General features: G+C 29.0%; 1 pseudogene; it reads left to right on the forward strand.

Moving 5' to 3' along the window:
* The first annotated feature begins 1,197 nt into the window (after nt 1-1,197).
* On the forward strand, nt 1,198-2,463 carry LOC145633066 (RNA polymerase II C-terminal domain phosphatase-like 4 pseudogene; annotated as a pseudogene).
* The last annotated feature ends 12,424 nt before the right edge of the window (nt 2,464-14,887 follow it).

Here is a 14,887-nt window from a genome sequence, read left to right on the forward strand (position 1 = left end):
TACCTTTGGTTCCCGTAAAAAAAAAAAAAAAAAAAAAAAGTACCTTTGGAACCAAACACTGAAACACCTTCCTTATGGAGTACTCCTATATTTATAGGTTTAAATGTTTAATTAACTTTACAGTATAACCCTACTAATCTGATAAAATTACCTTTTTTTTTAAAAAAAAAAAAAAAAAACTTAATAACTTCAAATATAAGTTACAAACATAATTTATCAAAAATTTATATCAATTTATTTGTCTACACAACTTTTAAGGTGATGGTCAAATCCTAAAATAGTTATTGAATGTCAGTGTTTACAATTTTCTTCTTTCCATATTTTCTTGAATTAATTTTTCACTTGTGGCTTTTTTTACGTTATTCAAATTAGATTATAAATTTATTAAATTTTCCTTTAATAATGAGATTGAAAATCAAGCTTGATTAAATTTTCAATATTTTGGGCCTATTCATATTTACTAAGCTAAACTAAACTGAACTGATTGGAGATTAATTGAACTGATTTAATTGGAACTGAACTGAGGTTAAATGAATATTTTATGAGAGAAGAAAATTAGGAGCTGAACTGAATTGAAATGATTGAAGCTGAACTAAACTAATTAGAGCTGAACTGAAGTATACAGAACTGAAATTAAGCTGAAGTGAACAACCCTTATTTTTGTTTAGCATATGACTTTTTTTTAATATTTATATATGGTCATATTTTAGGCATTTTAGATAGAGTCTTAAAAAAAAAAAAAAAAAAAGAAAAAAGAAGGCAATTTAGATAGACATAATTATTTTCTTTTAAAAAAAAAAACAAGATAGACATAGTTCTTTTATACTCTCTAGAATATAGAGAAAAGATAATACCAACCAACAAAACTTTCCATTAATTTCATCCTTATTGAGCAAGATATTGAAAAAAATACAAGTATATTTTTTAACATAAAAAAAAAAAAAAAAGATATTAATTAATTAGTTATACATATCTTAATCCTAAAGGAAATCAAATTATTTTGTACTTGCACTAAATTCCTTCTTTTTGGCAGAAAAAACGTGTTCGGTTGAAAGTCGGCTATCTCTTTTCCTATATTAACCTAATTATTTAGCCCCCAACACTTTTATATAACACAAGTTTATTGGTATTGTACGTTTGTTATTTCTTTTCTGGCGATTTTTCTCAAAAATTTTTAAGCAAGCAAATAAATCAACAATGACCACCAAAATAATGAATCATCCTGCTCTAAACTACGATCATATTTTGAGTTTTCCTGTTCCAATCTCTGATCATGTTTTCGGTAATAATCAAGGTTTTAATAATTTCGCTCCTATTGTAGATTATGTTATTACTAATAATCGAGGCGAAAGGATCAAAAGACAAAAAACAAATCACATGTTGAATCCATGTCTGCATTTAAATGTGATGAACAATTGTTGTTTATCTTGTGGTAAGACGTTGCTTGCGCCTTTTAATTACAACCCTGTTAATTTTAATTTTGGTGTTCACGATAATTCAAAAGTTGGCTCGTTGTTGAATCAAAAGAAATTATATCTAGTTCTTGATTTAGATCATACATTGCTTAATTCAACTCGATTAGATAAACTAGATTTGGATGAGGAATACTTGAAAACTAGGACGACTCAAAATTCTCCGAATAATGACTTGTTTATACTAGATAAATTAGGGGTCATGACGAAGTTGAGGCCGTTTGTTCACAAGTTTTTGCAAGAAGCGAATAAGATGTTTGAGATGTATATATACACGATGGGGGATCGCGCTTATGCCTTAGAGATGGCAAAGCTTCTTGATCCTGAAAATCAATACTTTCAAACAAGAATAATATCGCGAGATGACTGCCCTAACCAAGATCGAAAAGGACTAGATGTTTTACAAGTACCAGAAAAATTAGGCTTAGTACTTGATGATACAGAAGCTATTTGGCAGAGCAACAAAGATAATCTGATAGTAATGGACAGATATTTTTACTTTTCATCGGGTTTTCGTGAATTGGGTTACAAAAATTGCAAGTCTCTTGCTCAATTGAAGAGAGACGAGGATGAGTTTGATGGAGCACTTGCAACCATACTGCGCGTTCTTACCAGAATACACCATGACTTTTTCTACATTAATCCTCAATATGTCTCTGTTAGAGATGCTAGGCAAGTGCTTAAAACAAATAAAAGACAGGTTCTCAGAGATTGTAAGATAGTATTTAGTGCAGTTTTTCCTAGGAATTTCGTTGCTGCTAATCATCGTTTGTGGAAGATTGCAGAAGAGTTAGGAGCTACATGCTCGACTGAGCTCGACTCCAGTGTCACCCATGTTGTTTCAACAGACGGTGGCACTGAGAAGTCTCTTTGGGCTGTCCGAGAGAGTAAGTTTCTGGTGAACCCTAAGTGGATTGAAGCAGCATTGTATTTGTGGCGAAGACAACTAGAAGATAAGTTTCCGGTAGCAAAGTGTCCTAAGCGAGTATGAATTAGTTTGCTCTTGGTAAAGGTATAAGTACAGCGCGCCTAGGATGGTCTAAAACAACACCACAACTTTGAGTTCACGACGAAACTAAACATGGTTTAAAATTTGCCATAACTTTAGAGATAGCCGCTTATGTTACTATCTAAATTACAGGTTGTGTTGATAAACTTCTAATGATCTTGAAGAAGCAAAAATGTGTTAAGAAAACAAAAGAAATCACTGATTTAAAATTTAGTTAGCATCATATATTAAATCAAATTCTTCTAAATTTTTTTTAACTTTTGGTCCAAAATCTGAAGAATACACCTCTAATTCATGCCAATTTCCTACTTACATAGTTAATCACTTGCTATCATTTTATTATTTTATTTCATTATTTAAACGCCTTTTATGTACTTTAATTAAGACGGATGAGGCATAAATTACTAAATTAGTGTCTTGTTATGATTACTTAAATTGTGGATTAGGCAAATTAGTTAACTTATTAGCTGCTATTAATTTAGTTAGATCAATAATATATCATATGACTGGTAGTTATACTTATATTTCAATTCAATGTGATTCAACAAAACTGTTTTGAACTCTAATTAGTTTAAGTGATTAGTTTGACAACAACAATTAAAAATATATAGTCAACGGCCTTAGGCTTGATTATTTGATCTTACGTTTAGATGCATTAAACTAACTAATCTATATATAAACAATAGCTAAATGGTAACCGGATTAAGAAAGTAGCAACTTAAGCCAACATCCTTGTTCATTGTTTGTTAAACCAACATCCTTATATAAACCACCTATTAGTTGACGTGCGGCTTGTATTATATGCAACCATCCTTAAAAAAAAATTAGTTGTTCGAAAGTAATAGTCACATATTTAAACATTTTAATTATGCGAAAATTATCACAAACTCCTAATATAATGATTGTTTATTATTGATTTTACATATGTTTGTACTATTATACTCATATTTATAATGAGTACAATTCAACTAATATAAAGGGTTATAGTTGTAAAATTATGTTAAATAATATATTATTGATTTATTGGATGAAAAAACTTATAAGTAATGAAACAAAAAGAGCTATTCAAAAAAAGGCTAAATTTATCTTTGATATACGTTGTACATACATAATAATTCATTAAAAATAAGGCCTGTTGGATAAAATTTGCCTTTAAAACGGTGGAATGGGCGGTTTGAATTTCAATTTTCAGCCGAAACAAAAATAATTTAGTTAGAAATTTGTCAATACTTAACAGCTCAGATTGTGTTAGTTGCCACATAACAATTTGTATTAAAAGTTGACTTTGGATATCGCAGTTGACTTAATTAATTAAAATATGCAAACTGTTATTTTCTTCATTAAAAAATTCATAGTAGTGGACGTCATAAATTCATGTATTAAGTGGATTTAAAATACATTAATATCCCTATCAAAAATAAATAAATAAATAAATAATATCAACAATTAATTAATCATAAACAGAATGTAGTTGAGTTAAAATTGATTGGCCTTTTTCTTTCTCAACTAATTACAATATTATAGAATCTTTGACCCTATGGCGTTATGGCCTATTGCTTTGTGGCATAAGATGGACATACGTAGCCAATAAATTTTAAGTTATTATATTACGAGTATTATTTATTGGAGCCCTTTAACCTTTTTCTTAATCCCTTGCAAGATTCTAATTAATCTTGCCTTTTCTTTGTTAATCCGTTTTTTTACTACACTTTCATATACGTATAGTAATATACAAATAAAAAAAAAAAACCCTTATATCAATGTGGATAGATACAATGAAAAGTACGTCGTCTTGAAAAATTTATACATTCATATATTGTTACTTTTAAGGTAACGGGTTTCAATTTGATAAGATGAAGCAGTGTATGTTAAATAAAAGAGAAGTTTTGAAGGATCGTTGAGAAAAGTTGGAAAAATGGGATTATTGTCATAATATATACTTATTATTCCACACAACCCTTGCATGCTTAAATGGGATTATTGTCATAATACTACGTATATACTTATTATTCCACACAAACCTTGCATGCTTATGTCAAAAAGAATAAGAATAAAGAAAGAAAAACTAAAGTAAACACTAATAAACTAATTGACATGCACATTTTGTCAATAAGGCACGCCGTATTGCACATTAATTTATGTGACAAAGTGAAATAGACGTTTTGATCTTCCTATATGAAGATTAATTAATAGAGGAGTTGTATTTGCAAATTATATTCACAAATTCTTCAATCCTTAAGACTATGCATCTTTCCTAAAAATAAATAAATAAATAAATTCTTATATCTTGTTTGCATTAACTCTAATAAGGATTATTATTATAGTAGTATTTTACATATAATATTTATGTTGAGCATAAATTTGGAAAATATACATCCTCTATTTTTTTAGTTGATATGTTTCCTTTATATCAACAAACATGTTTAATGATTAATGTTTCTAATTATTTTTTTTTGATAAACAATGTTTCTAATTATTTTAAAGTAAAATTAAAAAAAGATGAGTATTTAATTATAAAATATTCAATGGGTTAGATTTCGAGATAATATATGAAATGAGTCTGGGCAACCCGAACAATGGTTCACAAATTAAACAAGGCTAAGGAGATTCCATATTAATACCGATTGACAATAATTCTTATGCCTTATAAATTGGAATTAACTTTCCTCTTTCTCCAATGTGAGACACTAACAAATAGGTTACAATGGATTTTTCAACACAATAAGATGATTATGATAAAATCTCCAATGTGAGACACTAACAAATAAGTTACAATAGATTTTTCAACACAATAAGATGATTATGATAAAATCTCACGTAACTATATGTTTTATCTTTACACATAAAAATTAGTCAAAAAGTGTTTTAGTAAAACTCAAAATTTGTCAATTACTTTGTAATATAAGACAAAACTACAACGCAATTCTATCTTAATCTTGTATACCATTTGTCAATTACTTCGTAATATAGGACAAAACTAAAACGCAATTCTACTATTTAGTCTTGAATACCATGCGTAAGGTGCTCTAGGTTTATAAAATTTATGTTACTACGTATTTTAATGTGAACTTAGCTTCTTATTATTTTAATTTATATATGTGTTATTTTGAAATAAGTACATTTTATTTTATACTTGCATGCTATTATTTTATATTCAACATCGATAATTTCACTATAATCTACTAGGTTTATAAAATTCATGTTATTTTAATATGAATTTCTTATTATTTCACTTTATATATATGTTAATCTTAAATTATTACATGTTATGTTATACTTGCATTTTTTTTAATACATGTTGAAATAAATGAGTAAATAATATATTATTTTAATAAAATAAAACAAAATTTAAGCAAAATAACATTAGATTTAGACAAAATAATTCAATAATAATTGATATGGAGTACCATGATCTAGAAGTATGTAATACTAACTCAACTACAATAGTAAAAGTTTTATCTAGCTTGTTTACATCATTGATGTGACGCCGAAGAACCGACTGAATGAGTTAAAAGAGAGAGGAGAAGATGAGGATGATATGAGTTACATATAATTATTGGAAAATGATTATCTAATATTATGTCAGAAAATGAAAGTGAAATTGCAACGTGAAAGTTTCGTCAAACTTGTGATATAAGCCAAGGATTTTATATATTTTATTTTATGTAACAAGAAGATAATAATCAAGTACATGTACGTACATATTTGATTAGTATAAGAAGAACATTTGACGATGTTCATAAAACTAAACTTAGGACATGTTCTCGTTAACTGAACTTAGCTGAACTGAACTGAACTGAGCTGAACTGAACTGAAATGAATATTTTATAAGAGAAGAAAATTAGGAGCTGAATTGAACTAAACTGAGCTGAACTGAACTGAAATGAATATTTTATAAGAGAAGAAAATTAGGAGCTGAATTGAACTAAACTGAGCTGAGCTGAACTGAACTGAACTGAATTTCAACGTAAGAGAACAGACCCTTAATACACTAATTGAAGTACCTAGTTGTAGAAACAAATCAAATAAGTAATCTCACATTGCATAATTTGAAGTATATACTTTTTCCCTCTTTGAGGTTGCATTGTTAGGTAATATTTCATTTTTAGTCTAAAATTAAATATTCTTGATTTTAAATCACCAATGAATTTAGCATTTACAACATACCACTATACCACTCAATAACATTGTTTTTAGAGAAGGAAGACCTGTTATCTTGTTGTACAACCTCCGTTTCGTATTAGTTGTTTGTTTAAAATATTTTATATCTCATAAATAATACTCAGATTGTAATTAATATGAAACGGAGGTAGTAAAAGCAAAGTGCGTGTAACAAATCTTATGATATGTACTAGATGAAGAAACTAAGCCAAAGCGTATATAAGCTTATGCAACACAAATTTAGGCTAATACAGGTATAATCATGCGGTATAGACTATAGTCACACAAACAATATTTCTAATTGAATAAATTATGTGATAAAAGAAATATGCATCTTTATGTATATATTCCCTTTATTAGTGTTTGAGAACATGATATGCTTGATAGAGTTATGGGAAAGAGAATGTTGGAAAGCTTAATTATATTGATGTGATTCCATGAGTATATATAGTACATGAGTAAGTAATATAATACGACTAGATACATTGGAGTACTTGTCTAGGAACATTAGCCAAGAATAAGGGATATCTTTGACTATCAATCTAAAGAGTAAATCAAGGGATTGCTAACTATAAACAATATCAATTAATATGATTTGACAAATCCTTTACACGCCCCCGCAAGATGGACGACCAAAGGGAAAGTACAATCTTGTAAAATGAATGTTCTTCTTGATTGTTGATTGCCACTTCAAGATGTTGGTGTTTCTTCAATTGAGAGGTGTACGTACCAAATTGAGAGTTAAGAGAGTTTTTTTTTTTTTTTTTTGGAAGGAGTTGCATGAAGAAGTAAAAAGATAGTATATAGAGAGAGAATAAAAAGTTGTTTAATGGGCGTTTTTCACGGTTTTTAAACACATGAACCATTGATTGTAAGTATTTAAAAATAAATAAAAATTTGCTAGCGTATGCTTGCAACAAATGGGAGGGAAAAAAATATAGAGGTTCCGATCCTTCACCACCATTGAAGGCGAGATAGAAAATATTAATGGTGGTGATGGTGGTTTAGAACAGAATGTTATGTTTCTCCATAATGGTTTTGGAGAGAATTTCGTATATGGTAACACATGGTAGGTAAACTACGGGATATCGAAAAAGGTTTGTTTCTCCATGTAAGGGGTTTGGAGAAAAAAATATATCAATGGCATCTCTTGGTATATGAAATACGGGGTGCCAAAAAGAGTTGAGTGAAAAATATGATTTTGGTTTGAAGCTTTCCGAGAAGAAAGTTTGATATGGTCACCATCATTTGTCGGCGTCAACAAAAGGTTTTGATAGTGTAACCATGGTAGTAGCGGAAGCAAGAAAAGATGGATCAAAAGCTCATGATACCATGATAGAGTTATGAGAAAGAGAATGTTGGAAAGCTTAATTATATTGATGTGATTCCATGAGTATATATAGTACATGAGTAAGCAATATAATACGACTAGATACATTGGAGTACTTGTCTAGGAACATTAGCTAAGAATAAGGGATATCTTTGACTATCAATCTAAAGAGTAAATCAAGGGATTGCTAACTATAAACAATATCAATTAATATGATTTGACAAATCCTTTACAATGCTAACCTGCATATATAATAGTGACAGTATGTGAGATATTTTTATCCACCTAAATTTTACTTATCTTTTATACAAGTAATTTAAAATTATATAAATATTAATTATTGAAACTTATTTTTTTAAATTTAGTTGATTTTATTTGAAATTACTAGAGCTTAATTTGGTTGTGAATCAAAATTTGTTAAACAAATTTTTTTTACCATCTTAATAGAAAAGAACCTCTTTTTATTCACCAAGAATTATATGTGGATGGGCATACCGTGTGATCGGTCATCATGAGGTTATTTTGTCAGTGTTATAAGGATTACTCGGTCAGGGTCACATGGGTTATTTCGTTGGTGTTATAAGGGTTATTCGATCATTGTTATAGGGGTTATTTGGACAGTATTATAGGAACTACTCAGTCAGTGTTATACAGATTACTTTGTTCTTTTACAAGCAGTCACATTGTGTATTTGGCCAACCGCTCACAAAATGCGTTGCTTTTTATTTGCACAACATTATAGTTGGCAAAATGTACATTTAAAACAACTTTTTCTTATCTCTAGAAAAAAAACACACACACACACAAAAGTTAATAAAAAAAAAAAGAATTTTTTAAATGAAAAATAAAAATAAAACATTCATATAATAATTGAGGAGTAGAATTAGGAATCTTAAGGAGCAGATTGTGCTTCTCCAGTTAGGAACTATTAATAAAGAAGGGAGTATCCGGACATGTTGGAGTTGAAGTTGTTAAACATAGATCATGAGTAAATTCACTACTTCCATGCACGATTATTAAATGAAATTTACATTTCATTATAATTATAATATAAATATATAATCGATTCTAATTATCTGGAAAAAAATTTAGTATATCTCTACACCAGATTAGTACTTTTTTTTTAATTTTAATTTTTTGTGGTTTATAGGTAAACAACTACTTATTGTCCTAAAATTTGAATTAAATGATTGGTGCATGATATATAGGCAACCCTATTTTACAATGACTAGGACATATAATCACTATGTGCTTGCATGGCACAACTGGTTGATATTCTCAAACTGGTTAATTTTCATATGGGTACTAATTAGTAGTGTATTGGATTATTGTAACACCCCAACCCCGGGAGAGGCCTATTGTCACGAAATGCATATTAAGGGCCAATTGCTGTCTTCACAGAGTAAAACAAGTCATTGCGTACATTTTTGTGCTCACTTATGAGCACCTCGAAAAAACTTCTCAGGAGGTCACCCATCATAAGACTGCTCCCAGCTAAGCACACTTAAGTGATAAGTATCTTAGCATATGAGCTTTGTAAGTGTCTGTCCTGTTCAGTTTAATTTCAGTTTAGTTCAGTTCAGTTCATAATTTCCTTCTCTCATAAACAATTTATTTTAGCTCTATTTAATTCAGTTCGGTTCAGTTGTTTTCAGTAAATTGGAACAGACCTTAAAAGAAAGATGCATTTTATTGATATGAGTAGTATATTAAACTCCTTTAAAAGAAATCATGAGAGGTATTACAATTATAGGTGTTAATTTCTTTTCATGGATAGAAAATTGTCATACAAAGAAAGTAGTAGTAGCACAACATAAATCGATGTATATAATCAAAGACATATTGACGGTTATATCATTAAGTTTTTGGTGAGTCTATCTTTGTTTAAGCAGGAAGTACAAAGGGCATGGCCTAAGGAGTTTTGAAAGTGGTTAGACAAGTGAATCAAACAATACTTTTGCTGATTAGTCACAGGGCACAACAAGTTTCACAATTGGTGTTGCCCCAGTTTTGTTGCCCTATAACTAAAAACTATTACTACGTATTTAGAACAACATCGATCATGAATGGTTGATATGATCAGATCAGTCGATTATCTCAATATCTATGTTATTGATTATTTATGAATCAATAATTTTATCTAAAATCAAATTATGCCGATTATGATTTAGAACATGAACATCACAACATTGTTAGAATCATTATGTTCACATTCGCGGACACCGATTTTAAGAAACACTACCAAATTTATAAACTCAAAATCGATGCTCAATGATTCCGTTCCCACCTTCAAAGATGTGTTTATCAAACCCTAAAATGGAAAAGACTAATGCTACATTATGATATTTTACTTTTCTTGATATTTTTAATTTTAACTCATAATGAAATAAATTCATGAATTTTCCCTTTTTTTTTTTAACCTAATTCTTTTGACATTTTTACTATGTAAACGAAAGCTAAGAGTCAAAACTCATGTGATGATGAACAAACACAAATTCTGTTGTAAAATTGTTGAATTATACAGTAACAATTGCACGTACACATTATTCTATTGCATGTGAATTGTGACACCATCATAAACATGGCTTAGACATGTGATACTCAAACATTATTATTTCAAGAGAGAGAAATTAAAGATAGAGAAAATAAAACTAAAATTAAAAATAATCATAAAATCAAAATCAATAGGTAAAGGCATTTCTCATGTATATATTTTCATCAATCATGTCAAATTATAAATCCCTCACATATATTTACAATAGACTCAATAATATTGGAGGGACCAAAATCAAATAATATTAATAATCATAAGTTAATAGTAACAAGTTAACAACCTCATCCCCTAAAAATTAAATTACAATTACAATTACATAATCCACCCATTTGTCAAAAAACCTTGAGTAATCAGACAATTAAACCACAATCAACCTCCTAATCTTCTCACCCGACAACATTAATCAAATCGCGCTCGCTTAATCCCACAAAAATAAAATAAAATAAGAACAAATAAACCCGACTAGGAATTTCCCACCAATCAGTAATTATATTTAACCCAACAAGCAAACCAGTCAATTTTTTTTTTTTTTCAAAAGTCAATCTTTTTTTTTTTTTTTTTTTTTTTTGAAAAATTTTGTTTCCAATTTTACCCTCTATAAGAAAGAGGAGTATTTTCAGCAATAGAATTAAGATGAGAAGAACCATCAGCAGCCCCCAAATGAAACAAATTATTAAAATCAAAACTATAATCTAAATCACTAAATCCAGTTAAATACCCACCAGATGAATTTATTATATGATCTCCTCCATTTAATCTCCAAGCTTCTTGATTATTATTATTACTATGATTTTGTTGATCAGATGATGAAGATGGTGATGAAGATGATCCACTTCCTACCATTACTTCCAACTTTGTGCTTATATTGTTACTCCCTTTGTTGTTGTTGCACCCTGGTCCGGCCTCGGCCGCCTCGAGTGCTTTGACTTTTTTTCCTTTCTCTTTGCCTTTGCCTTTGCTGCCCCCGGCGTCGGGTTTTCCGGTTAAGCGTTGGACGAGCTCCCGGAAATTCGCGACGTCGGTTTTGATGATCTCAGGGGCAAATATATGGATGATTCTGATTTTAGGTTGGACTTTTGTGATCACACGTGAGTCTCTATGCATGGCTAAGGCTCCTGCGGTTGTTGTTTGGGTTAACATGCTACTACTATTTTGTTTCTTGAACATATGAGTCATGGTTTATTTTAGAGAGAGAAAGTTAGAGAGAGAAGGAGATTTGAGTTTTTTGTTGTTGAGAAAAAAATATGAGGGTTTTGAAAAGTTTTTGTTTGTTGCAAAGGATAAGGGTTTTGTATATATATACATATAGAATGAAAATATAATAATGAATAATTTATGAAGGGTGGAATTTTTTAATTTTTGTTAATAATTTGAACAAAAACAAAGATATAAAGAGGAATATTTTAAAAATAATTATGGGATAGTTGATAAATTAAATATAAAAAAACAGGCTGTCTCATTTGAGAGTAGTAGGATGAATGTACTTAAATTGGGAATGAATCTTGGTTTAATTTGGAAAATAATGTTGGGATCATTGTTGTGGGACATGAATCAAAGTACTAGATGTGTTTATGGTCCCCTTTGTGGTCCAATAATTATATTATGGTAGTTTTAACATGAATTATTAGATATGATTAATGTTAATTAATCTTATTAATTGGTGGTTAATTTGAGAATGGGGGGTAAGGAAACTTGCTAATATACAAAAACATCCACTATTAGTAATAATATACTTTATTAAAAGTGGTTTAGAATTGATATAGATATATAATATTGATTAAAGCCAATTTGTTGGGATGAAAGTGGCAAATTTTAATTATTTATGAGGTTAATTATTAGTTTATTATATTAATAAGTAAATGGTTAACCCAATTGCATACGTTAAAAGCAATTTTCCATTTCAATTGGAGGTTACGTGCAGTTCAAGGGCAACTTTTCTGATATTGATGATATGTTATAATTAAAATATGTCAAAATATATAGAAAATTTTGAGTAAATTAATAAGAATGTTTTTATTTTGCTTTGATTTCTTGACTTTACAAGTAATAATGAGTATTGTTTATAGGAGTGATCCGAAGGTCTTCTACTAATTGGTTTTTCTTTCTTAGCATTGATTCATTGCTCGCAAATTTTAGCTGAAAAAATTGGAGGGTTTAACAAGAATTGAACCTCTAGCATTTATATCACTTATCTTTGGAATTTCCTAATGGATAGATCATCGGTTGCACTCAATTAATAGAAAGAATTTTTAATAATCTTCACTTGTTAAAATTTTACTTTGCAGTAGAATCCAAAGAGGAGGGAAGTCCAGCTTCTTTGGACTATTCAAGAGTTACTAAACTCTGGAAAGTCCTTTAGGAATTGCATCATTTGGAAAGTAGGAAGGGATCAACTTTCGCAGGCACATGAGATTGTTAATAGATGTAGAGTCAATTTACATAGCTTTGATACCTAGTTTTTGTTTGGTTTCGGCTGTAAAAAAAAACAAAATATTAAAAATATCATATTTTAGTTTTTAAGATTGTAGTGTTATAATCTTGAGGTCGTGAGATTAAATCTAATAAAAAAAGTATATTTATAATAATTTTAATTGAAAATGTGGATGACATAGAGAAAAATAATGTTTATCAACATACTTTGCATTAAAAAAAAAAAAAAAAAAAAAAAAAAAAAAAAAAAAAAAAAAAAAAAAAAACTAGCGTATGCAATTTTACTCAATGGCTAGTGACAAAAACATAAAGATATGGAGTAACATTGAACTAGATTGATCGATCAAGTACTATATTTGTAATAATTCATTACAAAAGTGCTAATTTTTTTTTTTAAAAAAAATTTTACGGGCAAATTTAGCATAATTTCTTCTTATCCATTTAAATAGTATGTCTTTTTTTTTCCCCTTTTTTTAGGAGAATTATCCATTAGTTACTTAGTGTTGAAATAAACAAGAGATTCCAAAAATATGCTTTTATTTAATATTTTATAGCTTATTTATACGTAAAATTTCAAGTATTGATCCAATTTCTTATTCTACAAATTAGCGTGGTTGGAAGGAAGCCAATGTCATGGTCTCCATAATTCACTATCGACAACCGTACACATCCGCGTTTTGTAGGAATTTATAACACAATTAAGCTTATTAAATTATTATCAAATTCATAAAATATTACTTTGCTTTGTAATTTTTTAATGTCTAGATTTTGTCGTATGTGCTTGAGTTGGTCCAATTGATTTGTACACCATGTAACGGAAGTAACTGTCACTAAACTATAAAATTATGGGGAACTAACATTCCATACTAAGATTGCGAGATTAGGATACACTTTAATCATGTTTGATTTAAGAGATACAAGAATATTAGTTATATAACTATTCATTGATTCATACAATCATCTATATTGCGCACAATCATAACCTGTTCTTTAGTTAAATAATTGGTATTAGTGTAGGGTTATGTCTCAAACGTTAGGGGATAATTATAATTAATTTGGGAGGTTTATGTTGGCATGTCCACACATAAGAACTTAAATACAGTAAAAAATACATAAGTAAATTTAACTTAAATCATTTAGGGGTCAGTTGAAGTTGAACTATCCTTTTTTTTTTTTTAATAACAATCGATTAACTAATACAACAAAACATATGACAGTGATTCGGTAGTTGATGAGTTTTTAGGACATCCCTATGTCATAAAATGTAATACCTCCGTTACAGATTACGTGCAACGATTTGACATAAAGTAGAGAGGGAAAATATTTAATCGTTGCACATAACCTGTAACAGAGGTAGTACATCCAACCCTTAATTGTCATATTTGATATTTCCCCAGCATTCCAGTGTATATATATGCCCCTCGAAAGCTTGATCCAAAAAGACGAATTTTGTTTCTGCGTCTTCGAGCTATATATCCTCGTTTAACTCTAGTCATTGAATAAATGTAACTTTGATGAATAACTTATTAATTTTGTTTCTTTGAGTTATTCTTTTTTCTCCTGGTCTATCAATAACAAAACGGATTTTTCCAATGTATAAAATAAAAATTCCAATGGCTTTTGCTACTATAACCTTCCCAACCACTTTTTTTTTTTTTTTTTTTTTTTTTGACATTTCACCTTAAAACAAGACAAAAAAAAAAAAAAAAAATTGTATTAATGTATCAAACAAAAGTAACTAAAAAAATATAAATTCAAGTTAAATATAGATGATTAAAGAAATAGTGGGTTCCTTCGTTTCTATGGTTCCTTTTTAAACGGTGAGGTCCTTTCTATACACCGGAGCCCTTTCCTTCTACTTCATTTCCAGAATCTTATTAATAACTTGTACAGTTCAAACATTTTGGCTCTACCCATGAATTATCCATATA

This window comes from Chenopodium album, chromosome 5, assembly GCF_948465745.1.
Source record: "Chenopodium album chromosome 5, dcCheAlbu1.1, whole genome shotgun sequence".
Classification (NCBI taxonomy): Eukaryota; Viridiplantae; Streptophyta; class Magnoliopsida; order Caryophyllales; family Amaranthaceae; genus Chenopodium; species Chenopodium album.